Source organism: Globicephala melas, chromosome 18, assembly GCF_963455315.2.
Source record: "Globicephala melas chromosome 18, mGloMel1.2, whole genome shotgun sequence".
Lineage (NCBI taxonomy): Eukaryota > Metazoa > Chordata > Mammalia > Artiodactyla > Delphinidae > Globicephala > Globicephala melas.
The window spans coordinates 65619431-65640019 of NC_083331.1; the positions used below are offsets into that span (position 1 = coordinate 65619431).

Here is a 20589-nt window from a genome sequence, read left to right on the forward strand (position 1 = left end):
TAGTGTATGTATGATTGAACACAAAGTTTCAAACAGCAGCCTGTGCAATTGGATTTTAGATGTAATGTACCATAAATAAGTGCTATAAAGATTGCCTTTAATGCTCTAAATCAGATTTTATTGGTTTCAGCTATCTCATTCTGGTTATTGTATTACCCACAAAATCAAAGAAAATCAAAGAGCTGGAATATTTTTTATTTTAATATCCCATATTCTACAGGAATGGCACACGCACCCTTCCAGCTTCCTTCTTTGGGTAGGTTGGACAAAATTGACAGGTGGCAGGCCCCGGCAACATATCAGTGGCAGGATCAGTATAAATAACCAAACTTTGGGGACTTGAAACCTTTTCAGATTTCCTGTCTGTGAAATATACAAGGTAGGTGAATTGGCAGGTCTCTTTCCTTTCTGAGATGCTGGCTGTCGTGTTTTCATGCAAGGCTGACGCCTGTAGAGATTGGCAGGTGAGGTGAGCTTTGCAGCTTCTGCAAAGCTGATGGAATTTGGTGATGATGCTTTCCATTGGGGATAGAGGGTATCCATGCATGACCTATCGAGTTATTTAAAATGCCAAAAACTATTGCTATAAAATAAAGTTGTGTCCTCAAACAATCTCTCAGTGTTCAGTTTAGAATCAACACGCTTCTCCCCCAACACACACGCACACACATGCACACACACATGCGCACACACACTTTACAATGCTTTTTCTTCAGTATGATTTTAGTCAAGAAAATCAACACATTTGGCATTAAAAATTGCTTAGGAAAGCATACACGTGGGCGTGCCGATATGCCCAGCCGTCGCGTGCGCCATGTCTGGTCCTTCCAGCGTCGCTGCTGTGAAGTGGTCCAACAGGCCCGGCTGGAGGCTGGGCTCAACCCTGTGAAGGTTTCCCAGGCAGCTGCAGATTTGAAAGAATTCTGTCTGCAGAATGCTCAACATAACCCGCTGCTGACTGGAATATCTTCAAATCCCTTCAGACCCCAGAAAGTCTGTTCCTTTTTGTAATAAAATGAATCTTTGCAAGATTTTCTAAACCACTTTTCATAAACCGGTGAATATTCAACGGGAAGCTGAATTTGAAGCCAGTACAAAAGTCTGTCTCTATAACACGTGCCATACTATACAAACTTGTACTTTTGTCAGTCCTTAACATCTACGTCTCTGAATATTCATGAATTTCTGTTTCACAAGGGTAATTGTTTTATATACACTGGCAGCAATAAAATACTTAGTATAAAAAAGAAAACAAGAAAAGTATACACATGAACTGGGAGAGCCCAGGAGGCTATAGTAATCTAAATTTGATCTAGTTAGGGGTAGAACAGTTTTCAAGCTGTTAAAAATGCAGTTGTGTTTGGTCTTTGTGTAGTTTTCCTCTGTGTTTACTTGTACAAATACTCTGAGTTCCAGGCACTCTGAGCTGCCTACCTAGGCATTGTGGGGTTGGGGGTGACCTTTATTTTTCAAGGTTGAAGCCATAGGACCTGAAGAAGGCAAGAGGGGTAGCAGGGGTTTCTTGAAACAGAGGCTAGCAGAGAGCTACATCTTCATGATGCTTCACTTTTATTATTATTATTTGCAGTATGCGGGCCTCTCACTGTTGTGGCCTCTCCCGCTGCGGAGCACAGGCTCCAGACACGCAGGCCCAGCGGCCATGGCTCACAGGCCCAGCCGCTCCGCGGCATGTGGGATCCTCCCGGACCGGGGCACGAACCCGAGTCCCCTGCATCGGCAGGCGGACTCTCAACCACTGCGCCACCAGGGAAGCCCCCCACTTTTTAATTTATTTTTACTGCAGCGTTACACCAGATATGTTCTCCTTAGTTCCTCCACCTGAAAAACAGCCATCCTTAGCAATCAGAGAAGGTACCAAAATGTTGTGCTTTGTCTTGATTACAAAGAAATCTGAGTCCCACAAATGCTTAAGTAATCTCGAACTTACTGGAGATAAAAGCCATGTAGAACGTTAGCACTGCTAATATTAGGCCAGCCCAAGTTCAGCAATTTTTTTTTTTTCCAAAATAGGAAATCTTGATGCCACCTTTCCTTGCTGTGAACTAAGCTGGAAGAGCTAAGGGGATTATGCTGATCAGGGCTTGACATTTATGACTGCCAGTTCACTGATGAAAATACAGCCCAGGAGCTCAGCCCTAGACCTGGGAGGCAGCTGGATCCCAGAGTGTGCTTTGGCACTTGTTTTAGGCTGCACTCAATTTTCTGGGAGCCCCGTGGGCCGCCCGCATGGAACAAGGAAGTGTCCCGGTCTGGAAGGGTATGTGCAGCTGCAAAGAGAAGCAAAGGGGCTTTTTTTCTTTAAGCACTTCTGCCACTAGTTCCATGTTCTTAATGGAACATGAAGCAATTTCTTTCTCTCTCTCTCTTCAAGGCTGGCCTTCTCCAAGAAGCTATCATCAGTGAAAACCCTCTCTAGTTTCAGTCCAACCAAATGATTCTAACCAGCATTTACCTTTTCTGTTCCTCTCTTTTCCATTCCTCTCTATATGACTATCTTTAGGCAAATGCTAAAAATATAATTTTATATTTTGGTTTATTTGGTTTGCTTCACCCTGTCTCCTGTCCTAGCTTAATCAGCCTAAGGTCACCAGAAATGACCTTTTATTCAGCAAAGTCAGTTCTATTGCACCATTGCAATGAGGGAGACTGCATGCCAGGGGAACTGTGGGGCATCTCACCAAATAAAGGAAAAGACAGAGGTTATTATAGGATTTTTTAAAATAAATTTATTTATTTATTTTTGGCTGCCTTGGGTCTTTGTTGCTGTGCACGGGCTTTCTCTAGTTGCAGTGAGCGGGGGCTACTCTTCGTTGCGGTGCGTGGGCTTCTCACTGCGGTGGCCTCTCCGCTGCAGCGCATGGGCTCCAGGCGCGTGGGCTTCAGTAGTTGTGGCTCGCGGGCTCTAGAGCACAGGCTCAGTAGTTGTGGCGCAGGGGCCCAGCTGCTCTGCGGCATGTGGGATCTTTCCGGACCAGGACTCGAACCCGTGTCCCCTGCATTGGCAGGCAGATTCTTAACCACTGCGCCACGAGGGAAGCCCAGGATTTTGAAGGATAATGGCGTTTAGGTTAAATTTAAATAAAGCAGTGTTTGGATAGGCTCAGAGAAAAGCTGGGCTGTGTGCGAAGGGTTTAACATCAACTCTGGACTGTGAAGTGGATCTAAGGTCCTGTTTCCTTGGGAACTACAAAGTTAAGATAAATGTGGAATATTGTATCCAGAAACCCCTTATTAGAAGCTCTGCACTTGGGTTGGAAATTGAGGCTGCCTCTGTGTCAGAGTGGCTTAAATCCTCTAGGCAAGAGTGGGATGTTTCATTTTTACTGATATAATTTCTAACAAACAAAGTTTTTGATAGTTAATGATTTTAGAAACCAAAGCATCTTAGTAAAAAAGCAGTAGTCACCCGAAGAGGTGATCCTTATGATACTTTACAGCTGCAATATGGGGGAAGTGTTGTCCCCTGTTAACTTTTAGCTGGATTTGTCTGAGTCTATTTTTCCAGATGCTTAATGGTCAGGTACTTTTTAAAAAAACTTTCTTAGTCTAATCTTTATTTTCTTACTTCCAATATCAGCTAGGAAAACTTAGCTTGCAAAGAACAAAATGCTCAACATAAATGGGATTAAATAATTTAAAAAATGTATAGACTAACAATATAAAAGCTGAGGAATGGAAAGGGCTTCAGGCAAGGTTTGATCAAGCATCTTTTAAAAATCACCAAATATCTTATTTCTCTCTCTTCCCATTGGTCTCTATATTGTCTGCCCACATCTTAAATATATAGCTGTTTTGGAACTTGAATAAATGTTGTCCTTCATATTCTATCTTTCATGGCTTTCATATTTTATACTTTTTTTAGTCCTGCTTTATTAATAATTTTATTATCTCTATATTTTAGTTCACTGATTTTGTCTTCATCTAGGTCTTATTTAGCTGTTAATCTGTCTTTTGGGTTTTATATTTCAATTATTTTACTCCTGGAAATTCCAGGTGGTAATTTTTCAAATCTCCCTGGCTTTGTGATAGTGCTCATAATTTTAAGATATTTTTAATTTCTCTTTTTATGTCCTCAATAATTTAAAATATACTAAATTTTTATTCTATATCTTGTAGTCCTATTATCTGAAATCTATTTTCAGACATCTGTTTCTATATATCTGTTGACTTTTACATGATGAATTTTGGGGGGGTTATTTGGTAATTTTGGGTGGTGAACTTATTTTTCTTAGGAGTTTATTTGTTGGAATCTCGTGCCTCCTGGGTTAAGCATTAGGGTGGAGGTGGGAGGCATGAATCTCAGGAGAATTACTGGCAGGAATATTGTATGTTAAATTTTCGGGTTGTAGGTTCCTGTATCATGGTGTAGGAAAGATGCAGACTCCAAACCTATGTGAGAGCACATTTGTGAGTATATATTCTCGGAGGAAACTTTTACAAACCCTGTATAAACTTTCATTCACCAGTATATCACCCTGTGCTGCTGGTATGTGTGTGTGAGTGTGTGTGTGTGAGTGTGTGTGTGTGTATTTTTTTTTACAGGGGGTGAGGACATATATATATTTAATCCACCATTTTTCTGAGAGTTAGGCCTTAAACTTTACATATGGTCCCAGTTGCAGCTCTCTGACTTTTTGCAGACCTAAGCCACCATCTCCTGTCCCTACATGGGCTATAAAATGCAAGCTTCTTGGTTATAGAAAGTGGCAACCAATCTCTGCCCCTTGTCCAGTCTACCCTTCCTGCTCTGGTCTTCAGTTCCCACTTTATTTTTCATTTGGATTTTCATTTCTCACCTCTGCAGCCTACATATGCTGGGGAAGGTGACTCTGCTCTCATCAACTGGCCTGACTGAGAGATTTCCCTTACTTTCTTTTGGGCTCAGCCATGCACTTAAAAGGACGTTTGTTGTATTTTATTTGGCATTTCTAAGTGTTCTGTAGCAAGTGGTCTAGGTTACCTAGTCAACCATATTACCAGAAGGGCTGGCCCTGACCTACCTGGGGCTTCACTTAAGGCTAGCTCCTCAGATGCCACATAGGTGGCTCTAGCAGCTTCTCGGGGCAGGGATGGGTTGCCAGTCTTGTTCATATGTTCAATAAACACAGCGAGTGCCTCTCTGAGTATCTTTCAGAAGACCTAGGAGGATTCCTCACCCCACCCCCAAATCACACACACACACACACCCCAAACCTCTCATAAATATTTTCTTGTATCTCATTTCTTGTCTCTCACTGGCTCATATTTTGTTAACTGTTTTGAACCAAACACTGTTGTCAAGAATTGGAAGATACTAAATTACTTAAGCCAATCAGAGTCCACCTTGGTTGCTAAAAGTGGGGTCACTTTCCCCAGTAGCATATAGACTGTGTGGTTGAGGGATAAGTATACAGTGAAAATTGGAGCTCTGTTACAAAGAACGGCTGAGATGGACAATTCAAAATAGCTGATGTCACACATTTGCCCCTTGTATTATACACATTTTAATTTAGTTCAATTCAACAAATATTTATTTAGTGCTATTTGTTCCATGACAGGAAACAGCCCAGGGCTTGTGGAGATCACATAATTATCATTTTTTTAAATCGGAAAGACCACACCTCCACTAAGTATTTATCTTAGGTCAAATTTTGTTAGGTACCTGAAAAACAGAGGAGTTGGCTTTTTTTGTGATGTGTTATTATTGATGAAATATTTTTTTGACTGTTGAAATAGATAAAATATAAAAAGAACGTAATATATAGACATACATGCATAATGTATATGGATATATGTATACACCCACACACACACATATACATATATATACCGCTTAAAGAATAATAAGGAGATAAAAAACTGTGTGCCATTACCTCGCTTGGAATAAAGACGCAGACATAGAGAATGGACTTGAGGACCTGGGAAGGGGAAAGGGTAAGCTGGGACCAAGTGAGAGAGTAGCATTGACATACATACACTACCAAAGGTAAAATAGGTAGCTAGTGGGAAGCAGCCGCATTGCACAGGGAGATCAGCTCGGTGCTTTGTGACCACCTAGAGGGGTGGGATAGGGAGGGTGGGAGGGAGATGCAAGAAGGAGGGGATATGGGGTTACATGTATACGTATAGCTGATTCACTTTGTTATACAGCAGAAACTAACACAACATTGTAAAGCAATTATACTCCAATAAAGATGTTAAAAAAAACTACAATAGGCAAAAATAATAATAATATAGTATCAGTTCCTTAGAAGCCCTCTCTACTTATCACATCTCAGAACTCATACTTCTTTCAGAGGTAACACTGCTGATTTTTGTATTTATTAATACCATTGGGTTTCTTTACACCTCCACACATATATGTAACCATAGGCAATACATTTCTTTTAGTTTTGCTTGGTTTTGGATTTTATATAAATGGAATTATACAATATTTTTCTAATTTGCTTTTGTTTCGTCAGTATTGCTTTTAGTATTCACCCATGCTGGTGCAGGCAGCTGCTGTATTATTTATTTATGCAAACATATACTATTGAATGACTATAACACAATTTCTGGTTTTCTGTTGTTAATTTTTGTTAGGTTGTTTCCAGTTTGGTCTATCAAACAATGGGTCTGTAGACATTTTCGAACCAGTATTTTGGTGCACGTGTACAGAAGGTTCTTTGGGTCTATATTAAGGAATTGCTGGCTTTAAGGCATGCACATGTCCAGCTTCACAAGGTATAACAAGTCATTTACTGAAATGACTATACCAGTTTACCTTCCCAGCAGTACTGTATGAAAGTTTCATACAATATAGTGATTCACAATTTTTAAAAGTTAGACTCCATTTATAGTTATTATAAAATCTTGGTGTATACCCTGTTTTGTACAATATCTTTGTAGCTTGTTTTATACATAAAAACTTGTACCTCTTTATCCCCTACCCCTGTATTGCACCTCCCCCCTTCCCCTCCCCACTGGTAACCACTAGCTTGTTCTCTATATCTGTGAGTCTGCTTCTCTTTTGTTATATTCACTAGTTTGTTTTATTTTTTAGATTTCACATATAAGTGATATCATACAGTATTTGTATTTCTCTGTCTGACGTTCCACTAAGCATGATGCCCTCCAAGTCCATCCATGTTGTTGCAAATGGCAAAATTTCATTCTTTTCTATGGCTGAGGAGTATTCCATTGTGTGTGTGTGTGTGTGTGCGCGCGTGTGTGTGTGTGTGTGTATACTTTAATTATTATTCAGCAATGTATTTAAAATTTTCCATCATGATTTCTTCTTTGATCCATGTGTTTTTCAGAAGCATGTATTTTATTTCCAAATACAGTTCTTGTTCTAGACAGCTTTTTGTTTTTGATTTTTAACTTAATTTATGTTAAAGAATATGATCTATATGATACCAACTTTTGAAATATATTGAGATGTATTTTATGGCCTCTTTCTTTAAAGCATTTTTTTAAATTAATTAATTATTTAAAAATTTATTCTTGTCTGCGTTGGGTCTTGTTGCTGTGCACGGGCTTTCTCTAGTTGCGGTGAGCTGGGGCTACTCTTCGTTGCGGTGCGCAGGCTTCTCATTGCGGTGGCTTCTCTTGTTGCGGAGCACGGCCTCTAGGCACGCGGGCTTCAGTAGTTGTGGCTTGCAGGCTCTAGAGCACAGGCTCAGCAGTTGTGGTGCACGGGCTTAGTTGCTCTGCGGCATGTGGGATCTTCCCGGACCAGGGCTTGAACCCATGTCCCCTGCATTGGCAGGCAGATTCTTAACCACTGCGCCACCAGGGATGTCCCATTTTATGGGCTCTTATGTGGACGATTTTCAAAAATAGCTCATGTGTTCTTAAAAGGATGGTATATTCTGAAGTTGTTTGGTGCAGTGTTCTATATTATATATGTCCATTTAAATCAAGTTTATGCTGTCCAAACCTTCATCTCCTTACCGGTATTTTTTGTTTACTGGAGCTAACAATTTATAAGAGATGGTATTAAAGGATTCCAATATCCTGTGAATTTTTCAATTTCTCCTTATGTACCTGTAAATTTTCAATGTATGTAATTCAAGATACATTAGTATGTTTCACATAAGTCTAAAATTGTTATAACTGACTGGTAAGTTAAACTTTTCATCATTAGGAAGAGACCTTATTTATCTCTGCTTATACTTTTTCCACCTTAAAATCTTTTCTCTTTGTGATATTTTCAGTTAGTATTTGACATAACTAATCCTTTTGCATCCTCAGCTGTTAGAATGTGTGTGTGTGTGTGTGTGTGTGTGTGTGTGTATTTATATAATGATCATGTATATGCTTACTCTAATAATCTTAAAAAAGTACTGGCTAGGTTATTTCTTTGGAATTTTATTTTACCTTTTCTTGTTCAATTTACATCTTGATTTATTTAACATTTTTCCCTAATATCTTGCTTCCTTTTGAACTTTATCTCTGTACTTATTTTTGATGTTTACTCTCTGTGCTTTTTTTTTAGTGGCTACTGTAGATATTTTAACATGCTTAATTAGCACAGTTTAAATTAATAATAACCTTACTCTTATCTCAAATGGTACAAAAACCTTTGAATGTGTTAGGTTTCATCACCACCCTCTCAACTTACATACTGTTCTTTTCCACTTATTATTTCTATATTTTTTAATCTTCACCAATAAACTGTTTTGTATATCGATGTTTGTCTTTATCATATATTTACTAATATCTTTGCTCAGAATCCTATCTTGTATTTTAGACCTTCCATCTGGACTAATTTTCTTCCTTCCTGAAACATATCCGTTAGAGTTTCAGTTAGGGATAGCATGTATATGATGAATACTTACAGGTTTTACTTTTCTAAAATGCTCTTGTCTTTCTTCTTGAAGGTTAGTTGTACTGCGTGTGAAATTCTAGAGTGATAGTTGTTTTGTCTCAATGTATTGCATTATATCTTCTGGTATCTATTGCTGTGCTGAGAAGTCAGTCATCAGTATAATTGTTCCTTTATAAATGATATTCTTTTTTTCCTCTGCTGCCTTCAAATATCTGGTCTTTATTTTTTATTATTTTATTTTTTTTGTGGTACGCGGGCCTCTCGCTGTTGTGGCCTCTCCTGTTGCGGAGCACAGGCTCCAGATGCGGAGGCTCAGCAGCCATGGTTCACGGGCCCAGCCGCTCCGCAGCATGTGGGATCCTCCTGGACCGAGGCACGAACCCGTGTCCCCTGCATCGGCAAGCGGACTCTCAACCACTGCGCCACCAGGGAAGCCCTGGTCTTTATTTTTATTGTTATATAATTTTACTTTCAGTATGACAAGGTGTGAATCTCTTTTTATTTAGTCTGCTTGGAAATCATTGAGCTTTTTGGATATGAGCTCAGTATCTTCCAAAAATTGTTGAGAGTATTAGTTATTATTTTTTTGAATAGTTCCTTATCCCAATTTTATTCATTAGGTCCCTCTGAAACTCCATTTAGATGTACTCCAAACCTTCTCAGCCTATCTTCTCTATATCTTTTCAACATTTTTCTACTTTTAATAATTTTCTCTCTGGTTTGATTACTTCAGATTTATCTTTAAGTTTATTCATTCTCTCTCTTCAGCTGTGTTGAATTTGCTAATTTATCTTACTGAGTTTTAAATTTCATTTAAAAAATTTAATCCAATGGATTCTTTTAAACATTGATTTGTTTTTTAAAATATCTTGTTTTCCATGCTTCTGAATCTTTTATTTCTTAGATCATATTAAACATAATTCTTTTATAGTAAGAATATTATGTGTTCAGTATCTGAGAAATTTGTAGATGATTCTGCCATCTCTCATTCTTGGTGTGCTTTTTCTTGTGTGTGGTGATCTTTTTTTTATTGTGATTGCCTTGTTTTCCTTAGAATTATCTGTGATAACTATTAGAGCTCCAACTTGATGTTGAATTCCTCTAGAGAAGCTGTCCAAGCTTACTACCAACCTGGATGCATATTTAATTATTTTCTGTGCTTGTGGTTTTTTAATACATACAGAAAGCATAAATGTGGGTCACAAACTCCATAGTGTCCATAAGGATTGACTTGTGATGATGAATTCTCAGGGAGATTTATTTTTTCTCATACCGAGTGGCAAGTTATGGCAGGCACTGTCTTTTAACTTCCTTTACTCTCCTTTCCTGGGATGAGGATTGTTTATTATTTACTCTTCCACTTTGGAATCTCAGCTTTGTTTAGAACTCTATTAAATATTTTCTTTGCAGACCTTGACTCTTATCTCTTACCTGCTATGCCCTGACAATCCATCCAAAAAGAGAGTCAAGGTCACAAGATTTGGCCAATACCCTCAAGACAATCGAGGCTTTGATGCTACCTTACCTCTCTGGGGTCTGGCTTTTGCTTCATTTTGGGGATTCAGTTCATCTGGGGTTCCTTTTTTCCTCAAGACTTCCAAGATGGCTGAGGGAGACGCAAGAGGGAGGAGATATGGGGATATATGTATATGTATAAATGATTCACTTCGTTATAAAGCAGAAACTAACACACCATTGTAAAGCAATTATACTCCAATAAAGATGTTAAGGAAAAAAAGCTATGCTTTAAAAATGATTTTTTCATTCATTTTGGGAGCTTTCAAAGGTAAACAGAAAATTCAGCCTGCCATACTTTTAGAAATGGGAAGTCCTCTCTAAATGGGCTTTTTTTTTTTTTAATAGTGCCCATTGGAATAAGGGATATGAATGACATTCATGTTACTGAGTTTTACATTTTTTTAGAAATGCAGCTCACCATTATAATTAGAAATCAATGGTTTTTAGTACTCTTAAATGTAAATTCAAGGCAGAAACATTGTAAATGTGAGAGTGCAAATGCATATGAGATAGAGCTTGTTGCTAATTTCCTCTGAGGAAATAAAGGTCTACAGAATTGGGCTGTAATCAAAGGAGCTGTGAGGTGGAGGCAGTATGTCAGGCAGCCTCCTTTAGTTTCAAGGGCAGGGTCAGGCATATACAAAACAGCTCATCTTTTCTCGAACGTTTCTTCAGAGTGCTTTTATTCTCACATAGATTATGGACCTTTCCTTTCCTTTGTGCCTGGGTGTCATCTTTTAATTCCTCTCTATTTCTAAAAATAATGGTTTAGCAGCCCATGGCCCTATTTAGATCAAAGGGCATAGCAATAATAAATGTTTTTATCATGAAATAACAGCTATGAATGCTGTAAATTTCATTCTCAAAGACTGATAACATAAGACACTGACTTTATCCAACAGTCTTAAAATTTAATGAGGTAAACAAGAAAGTTCTAAGAGTAAACAATGTTGTTTATTTGGAAAAAGAAATAGCTACTTACTCCATTTTTCTTTTTCTCTGCATCAACCCTTACTACCAGTAATTCTATTGGGAGATTTTGTCATCGTTAAGGACTGGTTCTCAGCTCCAGTCTGTAACATCTTACAGTTATCTACTGATATCCCAGACATGTTGCAAAATTCCTAAAATGCAACTAACATCAGTATTCTTGGGTTGTTCGTCTTATTTCTTAAACATCAACTCAAGGTTTTTTTCTAGATATATCCAGATAATATTGCAAATTTCTCAAAAAGGCAATTAATTTTAATTTGCATTGGTAGAGATTTTATATATTTCTTAAGCGTTTCTTGCAATGGTAGGATGTCAGAATCACTACTCTGGGACTCCTGAAAATCTCCTTGAAAGAAAACCAAGGGACTCTGCATGCCAAACCAGAGTGGAAAGGGCTGCCATTTGACAAATTCAGTGGAGATGTATCTGAAAATCCATGCAAGTTAGAGCTCAGGTTTATGGAGACAGGAGTGAGGGACTGTCCCATTGACTGAACCTAACAGAGAGTTCTTTTCTTTCTAGAATATCAACTGGTGGACAGTTGTTTCTTTGGGGCCCCAGAATATTAGCTAATAAAACGTGATTTCTGAACTTCAAAACCCTGCTTGTTTCCTGCAATTAAATCTTTTAAAATACCTTTGCAAAGCCGTTCCGAAGCACCAGCCCTCGGAAGCACAGGGAACTTAGGTGATCATTAAGGGCTGAGATGTATGATATCAGTGAAAGAAGATGGGCTCCCTCGTTTTGCCATTTAGTCACTGCCCGCTGAGCTCTGAGAACAGTACATAACGTACACAGGAGTTTTGCCCTTAGCAGCTTCCATACTGAAAGCGAATCACTGTTTTGCAGTGGCAATACCATTTCTTTTTATTGTTAGTGTTGGTGGTGGAACTTTGATAGTTCAGGCTGTACACTACACTAAGGATTAAGGAAAACATTGCCTCTGTCCATATGGTGCATCGTCTGAATACACCAGGCAAGACATCAGTAGATGTAAAAATCTGGGAATACGTGAAGGAGATGTGCATGTTTATGGTGAAATCAGCCAGGTCATTTGTTTGTGTTTCTCCTCTCACTGTGCTGGGAACCACACTTTAATCAGCTGTAACCACACTTCTATTTCTTTTCGTACTCCTTCATCTTGCTTTCCTGTCACTCTTCGAACACAGGAAGATACAAAGTTGGCAGTATGCCTCCTCTCTGCAGTGAGTCAAAATATGGAGGAGTGGGTTTTGGTACCATTCCATGGACCCGTCAGCATGGGTGTGCGCATTGGCAGGGACCAGGGTTTCTCAGACGTCCAGAGAGAGAGGCAGGAATATAAAGTGAAGGCATATGTACAAACAGGGAAAGCAGAAATGAAGAGCAACTGCGGAAAGCAAAGTAAATCTCAGCTTGGTTCTGGAACAAACAGCAAACAGTTCTGTTTGCTAAAGGATAAAACTTTTCGTCTCAAAGGACTGAATTAACAACCAAAATCTTTGTTGAGCACGTACTGAGTGAATCTAGGATGCTCTAAAACATTTGAGAGTGAAGACTCTAGAAAAAAAACTTTAAAGTGGAAGAAAGTTTTGAAGCCCATTAGTCTATTACTTCAAATCAAGACATGGGCTGCTCCAAGAAAGGGCTGGTGTTAAAATTCTGACCCTGTGGCATCTAGTTTTCCATGCTTCCAAACACCTCTGATGACCTGTGACCCCAAGTGTACGTGTAAATGTGGAGGTGGGTCCTATTCGTGGCAAGTGACGAAGGGAGAGTATCCTTGGATTCTGCATTTCCACCTTAAGACTTGCTTCATCTATCATTATTTTTTTTTGTATTAGAACAGTTTAATTGTATAAAACTTTTAACAGTTGCATATATGATATGATCACATTTATGCATACATATGAAAAGTTTTTCTTTTTTTACATCTTTATTGGAGTATAATTGCTTTGCAATGGTGTGTTAGTTTCTGCTTTATAACAAAGTGAATCAGTTATACATATACATATGTTCCCATATCTCTTCCCTCTTGCATCTCGCTCCCTCCCACCCTCCCTATCCCACCCCTCCAGGCGGTCACAAAGCACCGAGCTGATCTCCCTGTGCTATGCGGCTGCGTCCCACTAGCTATCTACCTTACGTTTGGTAGTGTATATATGTCCATGCCTCTCTCTCGCTTTGTCACAGCTTACCCTTCCCTCTCCCCATATCCTCAAGTCCATTCTCTAGTAGGTTTGTGTCTCTTTTCCTGTCTTACCCCTTGGTTCTTCATGACATTTTTTTTCTTAAATTCCATATATATATGTGTTAGCATACGGTATTTGTCTTTCTCTTTCTGACTTACTTCACTCTATATGACAGACTCTAGGTCTATCCACCTCATTACAAATAGCTCAATTTCGTTTCTTTTTACGGCTGAGTAATATTCCATTGTATATATGTGCCACATCTTCTTTATCCGTTCATCTGATGATGGACACTTAGGTTGTTTCCATCTCCGGGCTATTGTAAATAGAGCTGCAATGAACATTTTGGTACATGATTCTTTTTGAATTATGGTTTTCTCAGGGTATATGCCCAGGAGTGGGATTGCTGGGTCATATGGTAGTTCTATTTGTAGTTTTTTAAGGAACCTCCATACTGTTCTCCATAGTGGCTGTACCAATTCACATTCCCACCAGCAGTGCAAGAGTGTTCCCTTTTCTCCACACCCTCTCCAGCATTTATTGTTTCTAGATTTTTTGATGATGGCCATTCTGACTGGTGTGAGATGATATCTCATTGTAGTTTTGATTTGCATTTCTCTAATGATTAGTGATGTTGAGCATTCTTTCACGTGTTTGTTGGCAATCTGTATATCTTCTTTGGAGAAATGTCTATTTAGGTCTTCTGCCCATTTTTGGATTGGGTTGTTTGTTTTTTTGTTATTGAGCTGCATGAGCTGCTTGTAAATTTTGGAGATTAATCCTTTGTCAGTTGCTTCATTTGCAAATATTTATTTATTTTTGTTTTTATTTCCATTTCTCTAGGAGGTGGGTCAAAAAGGATTTTGCTGTGATTAATGTCATAGAGTGTTCTGCCTATGTTTTCCTCTAAGAGTTTGATAGTTTCTGGCCTTACATTTAGGTCTTTAATCCATTTTGAGCTTATTTTTGTGTATGGTGTTAGGGAGTGATCTAATCTCATACTTTTACCATCTATCATTATTAAAATGCACAGCAAAGGGTATGGAGAAGAAAAGTCAATTAGAAAAGGCTTGAAACAGAATGACTTCTTTTGTGTCACCAATACTAATTAAGAGTTTTTAAGGCTAGAGATTTGGGATCCTTTGAAAATCAACCTTCACCTAAAAATTAAGTCTCACTTTTTATATCCTAAGGGAAGAGAGTCTCTGAAAACTTGGTTTTATCCATTCATTCATTTATTCATTCATGTATTTATTAAACAATATACATGTGTGTCTCTGACACAGAAAAGGTCTTCAAAGACTTCCTTATTGCCAAAGCTATTGGACATGACTCTATATTGACTTCACCACAATGGGGCATTGACACTGTTTTCTGCCTTTTCTATGAAAATCTCTATACATTTTGCAAGTCCCTGAGCCTTCAGGGCCTCACACTCTCTTTGCCTCACATGCAGGTCTCTGAAATGTCCCCTTATCACTTTCAGGGGCACCCACTTCCCAGCTCACCCCTTAAATGATAGTTTTTCCCCAAAGATTCCCAGCTACTGGGTCTCTCTTTTAACAAGAGTTCTTCATGGGAAATCTCATCTACTTTCAAGGGTAATTTCAGCTCCTATAAAATTAGGAGTCACATAGTTTAATCTTAATCCCTGACACTTCCCTGAGCTTCAAGCTCATATATCTCAAGGTCTAATGAGTATCTCAAGCCACTCACTTCCTGCCTCTAACCCAGCACAATGTCCTTCCCATTCTGCCTTTTCAATAGTTCTTGCGTAGCCTTACTCTCAGCCCTAATACAGGCTCCCATGGTCTTTCACCAAGATGATTAAAATTGCCTCCCACCTGGGCTCTTTGTTTTCAATCTTTCACAAAGAAAAGCCAGCCCCTTTATTAATTTCCCAGTTTGAACAGTTTAAATCATAGATATGAGCCTGTTTCCCTTAGGGTTGAACTCTTTCAATGTCTACTTTCTCAAAAATGATAAGGTTAAAAACAATCCTTGGTTACCTGGATACTGCCCACCTCTCTGGTCTTAATGGCCTGCTATTCCCAGCCTGGGCCATGAAGTTTGCAGGGCAAACTGCATAGCGTTCTATGCCCTCTTGCCTCTGTTCATGCTGCTGCCCGTGCCTGGAACTCCCTCCCCTCCCTGCTAGCTCTTGACTTAATTCCTGTTTCTTTTCAGGGCCCAGCTCTGGCAAAGTCTTCTCCCAGCGGTCCTCTTGACTATACCACCAGGATTACGAACCCATCTGCTGTGTTCCCTTTGGCATCTTGGTCATACTCGATGTAACCTCTGGTTACCTTGTGCATAAATGTTATGCTGATGCATGCATGTCCCAACTAGACTCTAAGTTCCTCAAGGGGAGGACATTCTATCTCTGGAGGAGGCTCGGTGCCTAGCACAGAGTAGGTGGACAATAAATGTGTCTTGACCTGACTGCCAGACTCCTTGCTCTAGGCTAGAAATATGGAGATAAACATGATATTGGCTCTGACTCAGAGAGCATCAGACAATATCTAGCAAATCCACACACACACACACACAATAAAATATGAGATGCACATGGGATGTGGAACCCGCCAACTTAGCCTGGGCGGGGGAGCGTAGAGGGAAGGATCTAAAAATACTCCTCAAATGAGGCAAACCTTTAACTCTTTTCTTCACTTATCCTCTTCTGCACTTTTACTTCTTCAGTTAAGGAAACACAATCCCTTAAAAACCTGACTGAGAGGCAGAGGACTACTTCATCGATGGACTGATAAAATCCAAAGCTTTCCCTGCGAGCTGTTCCTTTCATCTGGCTTCCATAAGTGTTGAAGCCAAGAAGAAAGTACACTTGTGTTTGCCAGGGACTTGCAAAATGTGTTCCTGACTGGCAAAACACAAAAATCTTTAAAAAGTGAGGAAATGGTACAGCAAGCACTGCCATCTGAGAGTAGCAAACAGGCTCACGTTTGTGCAGAAATTGGTAGAAACGCGCTTATTGCATAGTTAGTACGTGGCAGATAAGAGAACTCCATGGCGCTATCGCCAAATGTCACTTTCAGATATGCGCTCTACACCTAGCGACTTTGGATGAAGTTGCGTACGCAGAACTGAGGGGAGAATTTGGCTCCGAGTGTGCAATTTGGCCATGGCTGCAGCTCTGAATATTGAGAAAACAGCAGCACGCAATTGGAGGTAGGGTCTTGGGCACATCAGCTGGATTTCTCATCCTATCTCTTGGGCCCCCTTGTGCCTGGAACACAACGTGAGCCATTTTATTTACTTTCGGTGCTTTGCGATGCCAGAATCACAGCATCCCAGACCTGAAGGGAAGCTCAGCATATTTTTCTGAGAGGCCCTATTGCTAGAAACTCAGGATGGAGTTGACACAAATCTAGTGAAGTGAAAGAGCTCTCTTATCCTCTCCTGAATCCCAGAAAGCAGTGGCATTTGGAAAATTGTGTTCTAAACAAGTTGACAAGGGCAGGAGTTCGATAGAAGCTGGCTATGAATTTATATATATTTGAAGATTTCTGCCCTCCTTCTCTGCTGTTTGAAGATAAATTGTATTCAGCTTTAGGGAGCTTAGTTTGAATAGCATGCATGTACACTGGAGGATTCTCTTTAAAAAAGAAGAAAAAAGGAGAGGTTTTAGAGCCATATTGGTTATGGACAATAAAATAAAATAAGAAATAAAATAATGAATGAAATTGCATTTTTTGGTTGCCTCCTAAAAACTAGAAGAAGAAAAAAATTTTGGCAAGATATGATGGTGGACTCAAAATTTGCCAGTGCTTAATGAATTCAGAGGTTATTATTACAACTACTGTAGCCTTACATAACTTTGTGTCAATTTGCACTTTATTAATAGAAGAGGGGCCCGGCTGGGACTCTTTTTATGTCAGATATGAAAAATATTTAGCTTACCAGATTGGTATGATAAACAATATTGGAGGCATGGAGAAGTGGTCTCTATAAGAAGCATAGGGCTTCTCTGGTGGCGCAGTGGCTGAGAGTCCGCCTGCCAATGCAGGGGACACAGGTTCGTGCCCCGGTCCGGGAAGATCCCACATGCCGCGGAGCGGCTGGGCCCGTGAGCCATGGCCGCTGAGCCTGCACGTCCGGAGCCTGTGCTCCGCAACGGGAGAGGCCACAACAGTGACAGGCCCGCGTACTGCAAAAAAAAAAAAAAAAAAAAAAAAAAGCAGCATATATCAAACACCTGATATTCTGTGTTTTCCATTGTGTGGGTACAGAAATATTTCTTGCCAGAAGGATGATAGAATTGAGAAGTTATAGCACCCATTTGTGGAACAAATACAGATAAACTTTGAGGTCTTGGACAAGTTCTTTCATCTCTCTTATCCTCAGTTCCTTCATCTGGAAAATGGGGATAATTACCTCAAAAGCTTATTCTGTCAATTTACTAGGATAACATCATGCCTGCGATGTTGTGAATAGTTCATACTGTTAGTTTGTATTTCTATTAAGGCAGGAAAATTAAAGTATTAAATCAAGGCAGGTAATAGATGGTGATTAAGAGTAAGACTTAGAAGTTACATGATCACTGGCTCAAATATTTATTGAATATGCACCAGATGTCAGGCATTTGCTAGATGCTGAATGTTTGATGGTGAGTGAAAATGTGAGTCCCCTGCTCTTATGGAGTAAATAGCTTCCAGAAAGAAGCAGAATAAACAAGTAAAGAAACAATAATGCAATCTCCCTTCCTTCCAAAATGGTAGTGCTTTCTTGGAGAGCCTCTTTTTTTTTTTTCAAAGGCTGGGTTAAAAATCTCATCTTTGTTTAGTTTCTGTATGGTGTTTCCGTGGTGACTGAGAAGGGTGCCTTGTAGTGGGTAAACAGAGACCCTCCTGTGGTTTATAAGACACTTAGGGCTGTTGGGGGAAAGAAGGTTGGCTGCAGCACACTTATCTCCTGGGTGATAGCTCTTATGACTTACGAAGGGAACACCTAGTTGTGTGGCATCAGTGAGCTAACACTTGTAGCTTATTTATTTCTTAGTGTGACCAACCACCCGGATTTTCTCAGGACTAAGAGAATTCCAGTGCTTGGGACTATCAGTGTCAACCCCAGGAAAGTCTCAGGCAAACAAGAACAGGTTGCTCACACTACTTACATTATCCACTTGTCTGTCTTCAGACCCAGAATTATAATTTCACATTGTGAAAAGTTTTATGAAGAAAGAGAATAGGATGCTGTCAGAGTGAATTATAGAAGGGACCTTGTACAGATTGGGTGGAAACGTTTACCCTGAGACCTCAAACATGAGAAGAACATTAATTGTAGCTCCTACCTTTGTTTCCTATTAACTGTGCAATCTTAGGCAAGGTATATAACCCTCTTTACTATAGTTTCTTCATCTGCAGTAAGTGGATATTCACCATACCTAACCATACTTCTTATACCTAATCATATCATATGTCATAGGATACTTTTGAGAATTAAATAAAATAATGCTTGTAAATCACTTAAAAGATTCCCTGGCCATTGATTTTTAATTCATTACATTTTAGTAATATACATGTAAAATTATTGAGGCTTGTTTTTTGGCCTAACATATGGCATATCCTGGAGAATGTTCCATGTGCGCTTGAGAAGAATTTGTATTCTTCTGGTGTTGAGTAGAGTGTTTAAAAAATGTCTGTTAGGTCTATAGGTTTATAGTGTTGTTCAAGATTTGCATTTTCTTGAGATCGTCTACCAGTTGTCTTATCCATTATTGAAAATGAGTTATTGAAATTTCCACCTATTATTAAATTGTCTATTTCTCTCTTCAATTCTGCCAGTTTTTGGTACATGTATTTTGGGACTCTGTTGTTAGGTATATGTTTATGCCTAACATATATGTTTATAATGACCATATCTTTTTGATGGATTTACCCTTTTATCATTATAAAATGTTCTTATTTGTTTCTAGTAACAATTTTTGTTTTAAGGTCTATTTTGTCTAATGGTAGTATAACCACTGAAGTTCTCTTTTACTGTTTGCATGATATATCTTTTATACTTCCAATCTATTTGTGTCTTTAAAAGTGTGTCTTTTGCAGACAGCATATAATGGGATCTTTTTTTTCTTATCTATTCTGCCAATCTCTTTCTCTTAATTGGAATGTTCAGTTCACTTATGTTAAATAAAATTACTGATAAGGTATGATTTACATCTGTCATTTTGCTATTTGTTTTCTATATGTGTAATCTCTTTAATGTTTTTCTCATTACAACCTTCTTTTGTATTACACAGATATTTTATAGTGTATTATTTTAATTCCTTTGTTATTTCTCTTATTATATTTTATTTGAGTGATTGTCTTAGTGATTGCCCTGGGGATTATAATTAACACTTTAATATATAATAATCTACTTTGGATTTATACCAATATAATATCCATAGTATACAAATCTTTTTTCCTATAGTCCACTTCTTCACCCTGACTTGTGCTATTATTTTTATAGAAATGATATCCTTATCCATTGTGTGCCCATCAACACATATTTACAAGTGTTACTTTACACAGTTGTCTTTTAAATAAAATAGGAGGAAAAATGAGTTACAAGCCAAAAACCCAAAAGCTTATACCATCTTTTGTATTTACCTATATAGGTACCTTTACTAGTGCTTTTTTATGTCTTTATGTGGATTCGAGTTACTATCTAGCATCTTTTTATTTCAGCCTGAAGGGCTTCCTGTAGTATTTCTTGTAGGGCAGAAAAGTAAGCAAATAAATGCTCTCAGCAAGCAAAAAATTCTTCACAGTTTTCATCTGTGAATATCTTAATTTCTACTTTAGTTTTTTTTTTTATATATAATTTATTTATTTATGGCTACGTTGGGTCTTCGTTGCTGTGTGTGGGCTTATTGCGGTGGCTTCTTGTGTTGCAGAGCATGGGCTCTAGGCACGCGGGCTTCAGTAGCTGTGGCTTGAAGGCTCCAGAGCTCAGGCTCAGTAGTTGTGGCGCATGGGCTTAGTTGCTCCGCGGCATGTGGGATCTTCCCGGACCAGGGCTCGAACCCGTGTCCCTTGCATTGGCAGGCGGATTCTTAACCGCTGTGCCACCAGGGAAGCCCCTCTATTTTAGTTT

The 20589-nt window shown here is 39.0% G+C and overlaps 1 protein-coding gene and 1 pseudogene across 3 annotated transcripts in view; both read left to right on the forward strand.

Moving 5' to 3' along the window:
* The window catches only part of HS6ST3 (heparan sulfate 6-O-sulfotransferase 3), a 648416-nt gene that overhangs the window by 455774 nt on the left and 172053 nt on the right, over positions 1-20589 (forward strand). The window lies entirely within an intron of this gene.
* LOC115853439 (guanine nucleotide-binding protein G(I)/G(S)/G(O) subunit gamma-5 pseudogene) lies at positions 815-1011 on the forward strand (annotated as a pseudogene).